Source organism: Acanthopagrus latus, chromosome 21 (genome assembly GCF_904848185.1).
Source record: "Acanthopagrus latus isolate v.2019 chromosome 21, fAcaLat1.1, whole genome shotgun sequence".
Lineage (NCBI taxonomy): Eukaryota > Metazoa > Chordata > Actinopteri > Spariformes > Sparidae > Acanthopagrus > Acanthopagrus latus.
Window position 1 is genome coordinate 8,067,443 of NC_051059.1, and position 15,579 is coordinate 8,083,021.

At 44.2% G+C, this 15,579-nt stretch overlaps 1 long non-coding RNA gene across 4 annotated transcripts; it reads right to left on the reverse strand.

Annotated features, from left to right (window-relative positions):
• Positions 1 to 2,533: 2,533 nt before the first annotated feature.
• On the reverse strand, positions 2,534 to 8,094 carry LOC119011452. 4 transcript variants are annotated; one of them, XR_005072198.1, is made up of 3 exons: positions 7,718 to 8,094; positions 3,078 to 3,218; positions 2,534 to 2,911 (listed from the first exon to the last, which is right to left on the reverse strand). It is a non-coding gene; the product is annotated as an uncharacterized LOC119011452 (long non-coding RNA). The 4 variants fall into 4 exon arrangements; XR_005072196.1 differs by lacking the exon at positions 7,718 to 8,094 and adding an exon at positions 7,558 to 7,674; XR_005072199.1 differs by lacking the exon at positions 7,718 to 8,094 and adding an exon at positions 4,137 to 4,242.
• Between the last annotated feature and the right edge of the window lie 7,485 nt (positions 8,095 to 15,579).

Genomic DNA, 15,579 nt, shown 5'->3' on the forward strand with positions numbered 1-15,579 from the left:
TGGCTTGTGCCATTCATGAATTAATAGTGGACTCTTAATGAAGATAGGGCTTCACTTAACAAGACAGAGAGCATAAAAATGGCAGGCTAAATTAATCATGGAATAAATATGCATTTCTAATAACAAATCAGGACATGTTCATACGATGACAGCTACATTTGAAAAAAGCCGTCTGTTGTAGGATGTACTTAAAACAGCATATCACCAGAGTAACGTCTCACTGCCGCTAATTATAGCCACTGCTAGCTTGATTAGCCATGCATCTAGTGGTTAAAGTAATGAAATTAATTTACTTTGGTGGCAAACTTTTTGGCTCTCTTACAGGGAGCTAAGGTTAGCGGTTAGCTACTTGCCAGGAGAGCAGAAGTGTGACTCCACTTCCAAAGATGAGTTTGTCACATGCTTCACATGTGTTAGCCATTCAGGCATCACAGCTGTTCACAGCTGGATTGGGACCTCTAGAGAGCTGAGTGAAGTCACCGAGGCTAAGCTAGCTGCTGCCGGATGGTCAGCACGTCCCTCAAAATTGTAAAGGTGTGCACAATTTACCCAGCAGCACCTCCACCTGGGACACCTGAGTCTGAGTCTTGTTCTTAACCAACAGTCAAAGATGAGCTGTTTTTAACTCGTATGCCGTAAACAGTTCAAAACTTGTAATGTGTGAAGTGGTGGTGAGCAAGCTAACATGCTAACTTCCCTGTGAAGCCCTGCATATGCAAAAGTGATGCTAGAGGGGTAAGTAGAGCAATGAGTCTTGTGTATTTGTAACTGTTTACGGTTTTCACATAATTTGCCCAAACCCTTACAGGTAACAGAAAGTTGTCTTCCTAACTTTGCTACCCCACAATCCCTGACCAGGTTTACTGTTTCCCTTAAGTTCAGTTTTCCTTCCCACCCTACTTTTTTCAAAAAGAGCAGCTTCAAACATTTCTGACATTACTTGGCAAAGCTTGGACATCCAGTCAGCATGATGCTTAACTTAACTGGACAGGGTTCCAAAGTAGTTACCAATGTTTAGCTGTCTTTATCGGTTTTCTGCCATCTCGCAGCTGACTCGTATTTCATCAGGAAACACTGAGCAAGTGTGCAGACAGGCAGACAGACAGCCTGTCAGAGAACTAATCTGTAGTCGCTGGTTCGTCCATGAAGTATGTGAGATGTGAGGACAAAATAATGGAAACTCCTGCCAAAATCTACTGCGTAAGACCTGCGACGGATGTAAGTTTTAGTTCAGCTCAAACTGTTGTCACTGCTGTCTGCTGAAACTGGATCGACGGGACCATCTGATGCTGCGTTGTCGCCGAGCAAACCCAATTCGCCAGAAATACAAACACCTGCGATGTCTCGTGCGCCTCTGTCAATGTGCTAATTAGTATTTAAATGAATACGAGTCTCTCGTGTAGCTGCCTTTTGTTATTGTGATTTATAGCGCTCAGAACAAACAATGCAAAATGATGCAATGTGGCTGGTGGGGGTCCTCAACAAAATGGAACACAAGATGGAACACTGCACCGGCACAAATACAGTCTGAGCTGATTTCACTCAAACTCCACACGTGTGGCAAACTGTGGAGAGCTGTGAGCCACAGCGTGTTCATGTGGTAATATATGGTCTATAACAACTGCAGACCGGTCAGCCTGAAAGCCACAGCACCGACCCTGATGCCGCCCCTCCACTCTCGCTCAGACTGTCACCATGGTTACACACAGTGGTGGTGGGGGTCTTACAGATGAAGATGTGATGATTATGATGATGATGATGATGATGATGATGATGATGATGTGTTGGTTGACAGAGTTTGTCCCCGGGGGGTGGGGCTTCTGCTTTTTCACATCAGGCCCACCATCCTCGGCCCACGACCTCTGTCACCTACCCTGGGGAGACACTTGCCAGGTGAGAAAAGTGCGCAACAGGAATTAGAAGGACCGGGGTCGACTGTACGTGTGCTCCCCCGAGCAAGGTTGCGCTCGGCTGATGCGCCTGTCCTTTTTTTGCTCATTTTATTAAAAAAAAAAAGAAAACGGGCAGGTTATTATGTTCCAGCTCAACCATCATCGGGGGATGCACCAGCTGATACGTAACAAGCAGCCGCCGGTAATGAGATTTTACTGTCTAATCAGATTTGGTTAACTTCAGCCTCAAACCCACGACATTGTATTAAACATCTCCGAAAAATCTGTTTTCAGGCGGTTAGGAGGTTATCCTCGTTTTGGTAACTGAATCAGACAGTTCTACATTGTTTAGAATAGAGTTCCATCTTTCCCTGCGCTCCTCTGGCTCTTTAGTTGCTTATTGCTTCACTATGTACAGCTAGTTGCCAAATGTCTGTCAAACATTCCTGGCTGGGCAGGTGGTGTACTTTGGGTTTATCAGAACATTTTCATTGAGAACAGCTGGATGCTGCAACTGGTTGTTAAGAGTTGAGACAGTGAGCCAAAAAAAAAATCAAGCAGTGGACCATAAATCAAAGACATGCTCCATGCACCAAAACAATACAATGAAAGATGCTTAAAAAAAAGTTAATTATGTGTTTCATTAATTTTACTATTACAAGCAACATCTTTCAAATAGTCAAAGCCATTCGATCTGTCACATTACATTGGAAACATGAAAACACAGCAGCCTTAAAGAAACCACAATCCAACATAAATCTGGACAAAGAAGAATGTATTATGACAACCACTGTTATAAACCCGAAAACTTGCCCAGGAAGTCACCTTGAAATACTAATGCTGTATATGCATCCTGGCAGCCTCTCTATACCAGTGGAACGACTCCAAGACTTTCCTGTGATGGCCCATCACCATACTGGCTCGCTATTTTTTTGTCTTTGAGTGAGAAATGTTAATGTTCTCACACCAGAAGTGAACTTATCAAGCTCACAAAGTGAGTCCTCTTTCTCTTTCCTGGCCTGAAAGGAGAGAGAAGTGTGTTCAGTAGCAGCATCCTGGCTAAAAATACCTTAATTTATATGTATCTAGAGTGAAAGACAGCCCCGCAGTGCTCTCTGAGACCGTTTTAATTAAACCTCACTCACTCCCTCTTTAGTTTTGGGTTATGCAGAAAGATGTTGTTACCCAGGTTCATATCCACTCGTCTTGTATTGGATCATGTTGATGCCATGTCGGCCCTGGGCTCATACATAGTGCAATGGAGGCTGATTATTCGGTTTGAGGCTTCGGGAAGGTGGTAGAGGAGAAAACGTCCCAGCAGGTTTTCTAATGGGCAAACACAGACACGTGTATTCTTTAGTAATGCAATAACACACCAAGTTTGATTTTACTTACCTTGGATAAGACATGACAGGCGAAGATCCTCTATCATTGCTTCCCTGCTTATTCTATTTCTATTTTCATGTTGCCCACTGCCATAAATTTTGTACCACCTTTCATGGCCCTCAGTGGATGAGCGCAATTGAATGTTACCTCCTGACTTTTTGCTCCGGTGCCACAGTTAAGTTCACGCTTCCATCATTGGTGCTTATACTCAACTGTCCAATGTCTTGCTTACCTTCTACATTATTCACCATCTACATATAGCTTGCTAGCGGGCTTAAGTAAGGCAGTGTTCATCATTGAAGTTTGGCCCGCTAACTCACTACACCTCTTTTGATATCATGCTAAACTTTCACCATATTCTAGCTTGCTAGCGTACGAATTCAAGACAGTGTTCACCATCTTAGTTTAGCCTTCTCACATGCAAAACTAAGACTTTCTTAGTTTGATAACACGCTAAAAAGATCATGTTCACCATCTTGGTTTAGCATGCCAACATGCTAACCAAAGGCGTTAACATCTTATTTTGCTAAACCAAGAGGTTTACATCTTAGTTTAGCCTGCTAATGAGCTAAATTAAAACTTTTACCATCTAAGTTTGATAACATGCGTAACTAAGATATTGTTCACCATCCTAGTTTAGCGTGCCATCACGATGTTTACCATCTTTGTCCGTATGATGATGCGCTTAGCTTTCACCATCTTCTAGCTTGCTAGCATACAAAATTAGGACAACGTCCACCATCTTATTTCAGCATACTGACACGCTAAACTGAGATGTTTGCCATCGTAGTTTAGCCTTCTAACATGTGACTTTTACCATCTTAATTTGATAACATGCCTTAACACCAAGATACTGACTTGTTTTAGCATGCTAAAATGCTAATCTAAGATGTTTACATCTTAGCTTAGCCTGGTAACATGCTAAGCTGAGACGTTTGCCATCTTAGTTCATGTGATAACACGCTAAATGGTCACATCCTCTAGCCTGTTATGACACAAACTAAGACAACATATACTATCTTAATTTGGCTTGCTAACAAACTGCTTGCTTACTTCCAAATGTGATATCATTTGCATTTCATTGTGAGCATGTTAGCATGCTTACATTGGCAATATCCAAGTTTTGACATGTTAATAGACTTTATATCAACTTCGGTGTCATTCTTACGACAAGGAATATGATGCCTCATCGCGTACACTACTTTGAAGTAAATGGTGTTTTGTCAATGCATTGTATTTTCAAACCTCAGGACCAACTCTGCAATTGTACAACAAATATTTCCCATCCAACAACCCACCCCATTCTGTCTCACACAGCGTTAAATATGGATGAAGACTCTTAGGTCTATTGCATTCTGCTGACATGAGTCCAAATCCTTCCATTTTGATAAACCTTTACATAGTCTCTGGCGTCTCCAGAACCACATGGTCTCCTCTTTGTGCATCTCATTGTATGTATATGTACATTTGTGCGTGTGTGTATCTGATGTAGCATATGTGGATTCACTCCCACAGAGACCCTCGGTCTGTTGGGCCGAGTAGGCCTCCTCTGCGTTGCTATTTTTAGTCCATCAATCAGGACTCGCGAACAGACATTTATGCTAAAGTTTACGTGTGAGCTGTGCTCGAAGACGACGCAATGAGCTGTCTCAAAATCTTCCCCCTGCCAAAATGATTAATCCAGTCTTTTGCCTTTGGGTTTCAAATTCATTAAAACACTGTGTTAATGTGCTCTTGTGTTTGTGTGTGTGTGTGTGTGTGTGGGGGGGGCAGATCAGAAATAGGCCTATGACTTATTTTGGATTCCGACTGGATTGGATTCCGATTCGAATGTGACCAACCCCTGTGTGCCGACTGATTGATCAGCGATTGTCGTGCTCTTAAATGAGGCTGTGTCCCGGGGTGCACTTTCAGAGAAACAATGTGCCACGTCGCACGTTGAGATGGGCTAGCGAGGCCATTCGCAGACCCTGTGTGGCTCCAGACGATAGCTCTGGTGCACAGCCATCAGCAGCAGTCGGCTGCTACACACTGAAGCAGCTACTGTACGAGTGGACTCCTAAGGATTGCTTTCTGACATACCCCATAAGCAATTTAATTCCTCCAGAGTGACTTTGTGCTCCAGTCCTATCCACTTGAGAGCCTTGACATCATTAATCCATTAAACTTTAAATTCCAGAGGATTTTTAGCCCTCCTGCTCCCAGATTAGCAGTTCAGTGCGTTTCTGTGTCAGTTCACTGGGTTGAAATTAATTTCTCGACTAATTTAGTAATTGCACGCCAAAGCTTTTTTATCTGTGTGGAGGATAAGCTGCATCGCTCTGGAACTATATACCGCAGGCAGGTTAGATGTTTGGGAAAACTGCGGCCATGTTCACCCGCTGCCACACCGCCTTATTGTTCCATTTCTGGCACCGCTGCCACACCAGTCGGCACAGAACACCTGGTGCACGGGCAAATAACCGACTCGCCCGATCAAAGGCAGCTGAAAGTTGGCATTTTCCATTCAATCTGTGAAATCCAGATTGCAGAATATTGCACGTCGCGACCTGTCACTGCGAGAGAAAGCCCGCATCGGGATGTGAAACATGATAATTTGCGCAAGCTTTTAACCACTTCCTCTGAATGTCTGCTCTAACTGCGAGTACTGTATTATAAAGGATGGCTCTGGATAAGTGCTTGATTCACTGCTCCAGCCTGCTTTGCCCATTACGGATAAGCCCCTCTGACACACTGATGCGGAGGCTACTCCTTTCATATGCCGTTATGTGCGCGTGAGAGCGTGTGCGTAAACTCGGTGTGAATATGCTCTTAGGTCTGTGGGTGGTGTGGGCTGTAAATGAGGGAAGAGGAGGAGGAGGGAGGGTGGGGGGACGGCGTGGGCGCACGTGCAATGTTGAGTGACGCTCGGTCCTTCTCTCCCTCCCACCGTGTCTCCCTCGGCGCCCCCGCCACTCTTTGGCGTGGATGTCGACACACAAGCAAAAAACATAACGCACGCATACCAGTGACAGTTTTGTGCTGGACACTGTCCCCGCAGATCAGCGACCCCGTCTGACATCTCTCGCCTCTCAGCACGACCGGAGCTCACAGGGGTCGGGGGCGTTATATGAGCACCCCCCCCCCGCCAAAAAAAAAAAAAAAAAGCTACGCGTCTCCTCGGCTTGCAGCCTTTTGAAAAGCACAACAGCGTTTGAAATGCACATCGCCGCTGTTGTGACACTGACTAGAATTACACCAAATTGCCAGTTTGGAGTGAGGTGTAATAACAGCACTGCTAGTCATTGTTCCCATGACGCCGGCTGCGCTGCTTCACTCACATGAGGCCCATCTGCAGCTCCGTCTTCACGAGGCGTGCATGAGCGCAAGGTGCACCCTGTTATCACACACACATGCACACACACACACAGAGGCGTGCTTGCCTGAGGTGTGAGAGTCCTGATAATGGTGTGTCTTGCAAACCCAGTCATCACGTGTCACTTCTGACAGTCGCTGCTCGCCTCCTCTGCTCGCATACATGCGCCCGCCGTCACAATTGTGCGATTGTTGTCACAAAGGTATGAACAACAGAGAGGCGAAGGCTGACAGGCTGTGATGAGGAGTTGTGCCGTCTTCTCACACACGCTACTCAAGACATTCAGGAATGTCTTTAACATATTGTATCCAAAATCCTCTCCTTGGATGCATCTTTGCGGGAAACAGTTATCATCTGTTGATAACACACGTGGCGGGATCTTGGGGCGACCTTCTAAGCTGCCGTTTGCGGAGCCAGTGCCTGGCATTGTGCAGTCGGTGAGAACGGTGTTTTCTCTGCCATCATCCCTAGTCATCCCTAATCCTGTGACTGCAGCTGTACACACAATGGGTAATCCCATCATGACTCAATTGTGTGTGGAAATAAAGACACACGTTGGCCACGAAGAGGGGGAGCTATTTGTTGGAGCTCAAAGGGGACAGGGTCTGTTGTTGTGTTTACTGGGGACGCCTGAATGGTATTAAACGCTCACCTGCCAATACGCCGCTGCTTGGACGGGCTCCAACGCGGCGGGGTGGGAGAGGTTTTCCGCACCGTGAAAAGCGGGTGTCAACCTTTTCAAAGAACTGTAGTCGCTGGATAATGTGGACTAATGCGCGTGGTGTAAGGTTAACAATACACCCCACGCTGCAAACACAGGCTCCGCTCAGGGTGAACATGCCTTTAATCCTTTCGGTGCCTTGTGCTAAATAAATTATTGAGACAGACAGAAGTTAAATTCAAATATTTCTGCTAGCAGGTTACCTGAGCAAGGAATAAAATGTCCAGTAACTAGAGCACTGTAGCTGAACATTTCACAGAGGGATTTCCTGTTTACAGAGGACTACCTCGCACAGCTTGAGAGCGCAGCGCAACCAGAGGCTGTCCATGTTGATGCCTGTTTGCGGCGTGCGCAGCCACTGACCGTGCTTGTATGTGTCAGCTTGCCGTGGCCTCCATTCCTTTCCCTGCTTCACTGCATCCTGTGCACTGGCTCAGATAATGAACAGTCCAACCCAAGGGGGACAATTAGCTTCTTAATGTGTCTGATCTGATAGACGTTTGCCACGGTGAGTGGAAAATCCCGCGGAGGGGCGAGCGCTGCCACGCTAAGGCCCGCTGCAGCCGCCGAAAGAGTCTGGCACGGCGACACGGAGAGGATCAGACTTAAAAAGCACGAGCCTTCTGTCTGACACCGCCGTGTCTCTCAGCTGTACAAGGAACACGAACCCCGCTATGCATTTGGGATTTGCCGTCTGAAGATTTTTTGAGTGCACCCCCACAGATTCCCACTGTGCTTAACACTCGAAGAAGGCAATTGCCTGAAGGAGTCGAAAGCCGGTACCTTTGTCTGGCAAGCCCCTTGACACACCAATCAGGCGAGGAGGCAGGGCAGACGCTTGGAATTTTAATCAAAAGGAGAATACTGAATTTGTAGAATTTGAAAATGTGCCTCTCAAACAAAATGCTCCCAATCCTCTTTGATATGGAAAGCTACTGCTCCTCCCTCCCTCCTTCATGAATTAAATTATTTTTGCTGTCTGTACAGTTGAGAGGCCCCGGGCACTATGACCCTCATTACATGAGCTGTACATATGAGAGAAAAGCTCTGCACGTCTCTTTATTTGCCCTTCAACTTTTACTTCTATTTATTCCCTCCTGAGTCTCGACTGTACAATGACTCAACAGTCGAGCAGTGACAGGGCTGCGCTCCGTGCTGACAGGGTGTTAACTAGGTTAGGAGGGGGTCCGGAGGTTATTTAAGATTAACAGTTAAGGGTGATTAATTATAGTTCGTGGTCTTTACATCAATTTGCACTGTGATTAAACCAGAGCAAGACTTGAACTGTTGTATTCGGGAATCACACCATCCAGATTTGTTTCAGACATCTGCGATAGCAACATCCAGTCTACTGTGTTCCTGAACACCTCCAGTTTTTCTACTACAACAACTAAAAAAAAGACATATTTTTAAAAAATGCTCCAATTTCAGTCTGATATTATCATTGTATTTTTGCACGACGTTTCTGCACGCTAACAGATGCCATCACAGTTCATTCGCAGCACCATATATTTAGTCGATATGTGCCTTCACGCACTGATGTCATGGCTGACATGAGCGAGCGTGTTTGGCTCTGAGGTGATAAGCCAAAGATTTTGTGATACCTGAATTGGCCAGAAAACGGTGCTGCATACAGAATTACGTTTTGTCCTCTGAACCATCTGCCAGATTTTGAAACTGGAAGAAAAAGAAAAAGGTTCACCTTTCCTGTCCGGTGACACCTGTGTTTACAGTCTACAGGTCTGAGGTGAGCACGAAGCAACGACCCCCAAGTCTAATTCATACTGCATGTAAAGTAACTTCACACGATCTAAGGAGGCCTAATTCATTTCAATTCCTGTGGTAATTAAAAAGGCTTAAAGTTACAAAGTAAAGAGTCTTTTCAACTGGTACAATTCAACCCTGTGTAACTTAAAGGGTAACTCCACCAATTTTATCTATTATACTATGTTTGCTGGTCTGCCCCTGCATATGTGAAAAAGTAGTATAAAGTCTTCTGTGACTCCAGAGGAAGCTGCATGTAATATGATAAATTGCCTCCAGTGATGTCACTCAGTGGCTAGGTTGCATTGTGGGTAATGTGGGCACCAGATTTGGAAAGGAAGAAGAAAGCTTGGGTTATATGACTCACTTGTTATCACGAGTCTTATCTTTTAGCTTCTTGAGATAACCTAGAAATATCTACTAAATTATACACATTATTACAAATTAACTTCTTACAGTGTGTTGCACATGCTTGTAAACATTTGGTCATTTACACAACCTGCAGACACGTCACGTCTCTCCTTTTAGCTTTGTTTTTGGTCTCCACCAGCTCCTGATGGAAATAGCTGCCTCTTTGGCTGCTAAATGTTCCACTATGTTTGCCATGTAGGGGCTAACGTTGTCCGTCATGTGGTTCTGGGCAGGTACAGCAGGTTTTAGAGCCTTTTGGTTGAAAACAGCTCTGTGAGACTGAGCCAAAACAGCAAAGTTGAGAGCCGTAAAAAAAACAAGACGATGAGCTGAAAGATGCTAGAGCTCTTCATAGTGCTGAGGGGGGCTGAAGAGTTGGTGATAATTCCCTGTAGGCTCGTTATAACAAGCAGTTCCTTTCAAATACAGCAGCTTTAAATACATTCCTGTCATTAACTGGCTTTAACGATGGGCAGTAAAAACTGGGTCATCTTAGGCTGCTCTCCCCATCTGTACGCTAACTACCTATTACTGAGTCTGATTACTCACATCACTTGGGTTAATGTGGAGGAAGTGAACTGGATAGGACTGTTTTCACATACGCTTTAGTCCACACAGTGAAGAAAGTGACAACCATGTGTAAAGCTAGAGCCCTTTAAACATGCCTGAAAATCTTCATTTAAACACAAAAGTTTTTCATCCGTGAAAATGTGACAACATTTTGACTTCTTCAGTAAGTTATATGCACATTTTCCACATTTTGCTGTCCTGTAGGCTGTTATTTTCGAAGGGATTTTAAAGATTTCATCTATTACTTTAAGACGTTGTATGTACAGGTCTCTAGTTATTGCTAAGGCTCTCCTGTGAGCCAGTGAGCTCTCTGAAAGTCTCAGCTCTCAAACTCTTTTCGCCTTTTTCCTAATCGAGACCGAAGATTAAAGGTGACCGGTGCTTTTGCCGTCGGGTCCCCGGGGCTCCTCTGCCTGAGGCGCTCAGACTGCCCGAGTGAGTATCGAGTTTTAAATCACTTTTCACACTGTGTTTTATTCAGATGCCGTTTTGTAATCTTTAATTTATCTTTCCTTTGGGGTGCGTTTCTTTGCCTCTGACACTTAATTTATTCAATACATCTGAAACCTGTTTTAATCTGTTCAATAGAGTTTTGTCCTTTCTTTTCGAAAAGTGCTGTTCCATGAAATATTAACACATCAGTCTTTGCGTATAAGCCGTGATGCGCAGTAGCACAGTTGTCTTTACGCACCGTAAAAAGCACAATACGACACTCATTAAATTAATATTAAAGGAGATTCAGGGGGTTTTATGATTTGGTGGAGGTGAGCAGAAGGCAGTAATGTATTTTAGTTCTGCTCTAACAGCTACAGTATGTCTGATGCTCCAGGTTGTGACACTCTGGAGTTACTGTTGGCTAAAAGCATATGGCGGGCTCTTACTCTGCTTTGTGGACCCTTTAATTAGCCCAGCGGTCCAAATGAGGTTACTGCAGCGAAGGAGAGAAAAAAAAAATCAAATGAAAAAGAGCAGGCGGAGAGAAAAATGTGAAAAAAAAAAGTGTGTGTGTTCGTGCGTGAGAGGTGAGGTGGGGCAGTGGTGGGGGTTGGGTATCCTGAGAGCTCAAGATGTTATGTAATTCATTGCTCGGTTATGTAAGGGATCAATAGTGTAACTGTAAAATAACTCAAGTCCCCCCCCTCCCAACACACACACACATGTTAATCATTGTTCTCCTCTGAAGTTCATGGCTAATTGTTTCTCAGGAGAGGTGTCTGGCATCCTCTGCTGCTCCTGCTGAGGAAACAGAGATGGTGTTGCATGCCGTGTTGTCAGACATTCACAGGAAGAAACTACATGGCTTTATTAGACAGGTTTCCCCCAGTGCTTTTTAACCACGAGCAAAGACGGGTCACAGTGAATTTTCAGAAGCCCAAATGAAATTAAATGCGTGTTTTTTTTTTTTTCTTCATTCACGTCTGCTGCGAAAAGCACGTCCTTTGCTCTCCTTTTGAAAAAAACAAAACAAAACAAAACAAAAAAACATTCATATTTCATAGTTTTGGTGTCATGATTGCACTCCTTACCCCTCTAGCAAGAAATATCTGGGCCGGCAGCAGCAGCAGAGTGAAGGGAGATTTTCTGTCTCCCAGCAGGCAGCCGACGCGATGCCTCACCGGTTGTGCTAATATGATTAAATGCAGGCTGACTTTACAGTTCAACGGTGGCCCTGAGTAGGCGCGGCAGCAGGTCTTTGGCGGTTCTTGGTCGGCCCTTTCTCGGCGTGATGCTCACAATGCAAACAGCCCCCTCCCTTCAGCTCCATCTGCTTTGTTATGATAATTCTGTGGTTCACACCCCCCACTCCATTCTATCCACTACTTATTAGTGTAGTACAGAAAAAGTATGGTTCCATCATGAAGGTCACATTGAGACCAATTTTAACAGTGGGTGACTCAACGTAGGCTCCTCATTATTTCGGATCAGGTCACTCCATCAATACAGCAGGGTGAGCTGTTGGTTCCCCATCGACTTAATTAGTGGACTTGATTTTGCACAATTTAATGATAATATGGTTAAAGGCGCAATTTGTAAGGTTCAGGCAGAATTTTAAGCTCAGACATTCAATGAATTGACTGACATTCTTAACAGAGTGAGGAAAAACAACCGTGTTGACGAGATGTCAACTGAAGTTAACACGCGAACCGACTAGCCGCGTCTGTTAGCGTGATGAATGAATAGAACAAACTCACAAAATGCCACTAAAAATGTAAAACTGTTCTCTTACTAAACAGAAAAAATACAACTGTTGAGCTGAGCCCCGTCACCTGTAGTCTCGGTCCAGGCAAACTGTAGGGCCACTGGCTCCATGGCTAACTGAGCCATGAGCTAATTAGCGCTAGCTAGCTATGGCCAAAGATAGCGGGCATATGATATGATATGATGTATTCTGGACCGTGTGGTTTTGGAGCTACATTCAAATTCTGGCCATATAAGCTCAGTGCTAATATCCATTTACAGGTTGGTTAGCTTATTACCTTCAGCTGTAGCATGTTAAACAGCATATAAACCTGCCCACAAATGTCATTTTAGTCATTTATACCATAGCTAACAAAACACTGAGTTGCAGACTACAGTACCCAGTGGAAGTTTGGGAGCTTTTATTTTTCCCCGTTAGCCTGATAGCTGCTATCAATTTACCTACAGAGGTTTTTTCCCTCCATTTTAAAGGAGAAACCTTTACACATTAACGTTGTCTCTCCTTGAGGGTTAATTTATATTGTCTGCATTTGCAACTACTAGTGCGACACACCCAAATCTACAGCTGTCAGCAGACGAGTTGCATTGCAGATAACGTAGGCGCCAACGAAGAAAATGCGTCCCCTTCCATTTTTTTAACAGCAAAAAAGGAATGACTAATTGTGATTTCAGTTACTGGTAAACCTACATCATCGCCTGTAACTGACATCTGAAAGCAGGAATTACACTATCGAAATGTTGACTGCTTCCCAGCCGGAGACAGTGCCACGGAGAATTGGCATTTCACTTCAACTGCATGTCTGTATATGTGTGTCAGAAAGCCAACATCATGCACTCTGGAACTCTACATGACACCTGTCAAGACCAGGAAATGGCTGTTCTCTGTTTTTCCAATTCCCCTGCTCCATCGGGATGGCCTTGTTCCTTTTCTCACTGTAGAGAGAAGGATGATCACACAGCTCCTCTCTTCTAATGTCTCTTTCATTCGCACTCTCTCTTGTCTTGCACTTTTGCTCTCTCTTTTGCACTCTTACATCTCTCTTTAATTCCCCTTCTTTTTTGTCTAATTTCCCTCGCTTTTGCGCTCTCTTGCATTCTATTGCCTTCTGTCTCTTTTTGTTTTCCACCCTCTCTCTCTCTCTTGGTCTCTCTCTCTCTTGCTCGCTCTGCTTCACCTCCTTCTCTCAGCTCAGCTGCTCTGGGATTGTCCCTGATCATTCGACATCAAAATGTCTTCTCCTCACTGCTGCCCTGTGTTCCCCTCATCTCGACCATGTAATATTTAAGTCAGAGGGGACAGCCCTGCTGTTTTCAATGAGCGCTTGTTTCACGGCGGAAGAAAAAGAGACCAAAGCCTGAGAGGGGGGGGGAAGAGTGATGTCACCCACATCCGAGCCAGCGAGATGAATGCACTTTGACTAAATCTCCCCTTTAGCCACTTATTATTATTCAGAAAGTCCAAACCCTGCTCTACCGCAGCTCTAAAACTGCAAATAAAACGTGAGGGATGTATTTGTAGGCGGCCAACAAACAAAAGCTTTTAAAGGCAAGGCTGAGACTGAGAACGAGCTTCGACCTTTTTTTAAATTATGCACCTTGATTACTAGAGTACATCTGCCATGAACGCAACAGACTGCCAAATGACAATCGTCCCATTTTGTCACACTGAAATTTCAAATCTGGATCAATCAATGAATTTCATGTTTCTGTCTGACAGTTGACCGATCATTTTTTAGGAGTAAATGAGCCACTCACATTCACCCATTATCCCCAAAAAAACAAAAAACAAAAAAAAAAACACGACGAGGACTGCCTGCTGGGAGAGGGAACATGACTTTTATTACAGGTCCCTCTGTAGTGCAGCCCACCAATGAGGCTACATAGCAGCACATGTGCAATTAACGCAGGACAGATGGTCCAAGTTCACATCAAATCAGTGCCGGGAATGAAATGATGGGGAGGGAAGCCTGCATCTCCCCGTGAGGCCGCCGCGGCTTCACTGTCACTGATACATGCTTCGGTTTGACATGTTTGATCAGGTGACTCCATGCAAGTGTACCCACTTTGAAATTGAAATGAATGCCAGAGAGTATTTACAGCACCCCCTCTGTGTTTTGTAACACAGGTGGGTCCGCATTACAAAATCTATAAATTTATATGACTCTCATGCATTATGCATGTGACATGCCATTAGCGAAGACAGGTAGGGGCAGAGCCAGGGGGGTTTTAATGAATTTTTCAGTTGATGATGATAGGAGGATTTGCATTTGCAGGAGGTGACATTGTGTTTGTTCTCGAAAATTGGTTGAGATTAAGGTTCATGGTCATGGTGTGCCTGTACCAGTTAATACTGTTAAAAAGAACAGGAAAACATCAGGCTGTGTGGAGTGAGTGTGTGTGTGTGTGTGTGTGTGTGTGTTTTGATCCTTGTATTTGGTTAAATTAATTAATCTCTGCAGTAATCCTGACCTTGTTAAGTTAATTTCCATACCAATGAAAACTGATTGCTGATGCTGATTAGATACAAGTATGGCATGGTGTGCCACACAGGGCTGTTGCACATTGTGTTCGACCATCAGATCATGTTGTATAATTGTTTCCTATATTTTCCTGTTTTCATTATATGACCCCCGTTGCGTAGTGTGTGTGGGTGTAGAATGCTCAGATGTCATGGAACTGTACATGGACAGGTGAGGAAACCGCCACCTCCCGATGAAGCCTGTTTAATATGATTGAAAGTGTGGTAAAAGCCAGGGTTTACTTAAGCATAAAACAAGGCCGCACTACGGGATCTCACAGAGCATGGGGCTGTTCATTTCAAGTTGAATAAATCAATGCGAGGAGATAAATATATGATGCCATTCATCTTGGGACTGTTTTAATACTGTAAAAAGCTACTCTTCTGTCATTATGCACCACTGCATTATCAGCAGCTCTCATGGAGGATTGAAGGCCACTCAATAAGCCCTAACACAAAACAAAAGTATCAACCAGAAAGCTCTACTTAGCAGCTACAGCAGCTGAAATCTGACAAGGAGATTTTACTAGGACAAAATCAAAAAAATCGAATTATCAAGTGAAGAGGAATATTATATTGAAGTTGAGCAAGCCAAAAGGCTTTAACAACTTAAAAAATAATACTTTGTCATTTTTGTATGGAGCCCTGCAGGTGACATGGATGGATTTTTATTTTTTATTTTTAGTCTCGTGAGTGCAACTACTGTATCTTGCGTGTGCGACTAAGTATCTCGCATGTGTGAGATATTAATTCATGCACATTT